The sequence below is a fragment of the Cryptotermes secundus genome, unplaced genomic scaffold, assembly GCF_002891405.2.
Source record: "Cryptotermes secundus unplaced genomic scaffold, Csec_1.0 scaffold337, whole genome shotgun sequence".
In the NCBI taxonomy this organism is placed as follows: Eukaryota; Metazoa; Arthropoda; class Insecta; order Blattodea; family Kalotermitidae; genus Cryptotermes; species Cryptotermes secundus.
In genome coordinates this window covers 2,029-3,160 of record NW_019733323.1, presented here as the reverse complement: position 1 = coordinate 3,160, position 1,132 = coordinate 2,029, and positions in this window count along the sequence as shown.

The following is a 1,132-nucleotide window of genomic DNA, read 5'->3' as shown; positions in this document are numbered from 1 at the left end:
GGGACCCACGGCTTAAAGTCCCTCCAGGAGAACTTGTTCCCTGAATTTTTCCGCCCTTAAAAATTCCACTCCCTCCGCCGGTTTTGAACCCGCGTACCTTGAGTCATGAGATGGGAACGTTACCCTTAGACTACGGAGGCCGCTTTCATGCCATGTAAACAGAAGTATATAATCTAAAAATAAGTCATTAAGTCGGTTAAAATAGTCAGTAAAATGACATTGTGCGGATTATGTACATGTTAAAAGTAACGGCGAAAAGACTGACATGCGCAAAACCTGTTTATTAAACCAGACGGGCTCGTTTGATTTTAAATAAAGTTATGAATTCTCTAAAGTCTTTCAACTTAAATTATTTACTTTCCGATACCACCAATTAAATGTAACATATTTCCTTCTGAATGCATAATTTAATTAAAGTACTATATAAACCCCTCTATTAAACATGGATTATTTCATTTTATTGGAAGTTTATCATTTGTAAAATATGAAACCTCTCTATATCCACAATCAATTTCTATTCGTTTGTCTAATTGACATACATATACACACAAACACAGAAATGGATTCCAAATACCAATATAAATCATGACAGAAATTCGAAATATTTTATCTGGTTTTAATTATTAGTATATGCTTCATCTATTCATATCGATAGCGATTTGTGCCAAATCGGAAGGGAAAGCAATTGGAGATACACGACAATAACCCCTACTGCAATTCACAGACACCAAGGCTATCCAATGACGATCACAAACCGATATAACGGAAATATCACGCAAACGTGGGCTAGCGAATCGACGAGTTGCAGCTTACACATAAATTTTATTCACTGAAGATAAAGGAACGCTGTGTATCGCTAGCTTTGGGGGCAGCTGTTTGTGTCTAATATCTTCCAGTATTCAGACTTAAAACACAGTTCATAAATTTCCTTATATCAGCTTAAAATGTCAGTGTATTTTAATGTAAACATAATTCCGAAAGATGTAAACACGAGAATGAAACTGTGCCGCGTAAATCCAAAGCACAAACAAGCTGTTGAACACAGGATGAGCACTATTTGCCGTGCTTCTAAATTTTATATACTTACTGAAATATTTAATTTATTATAAAAATCTTGCGGACGTGCATTCCC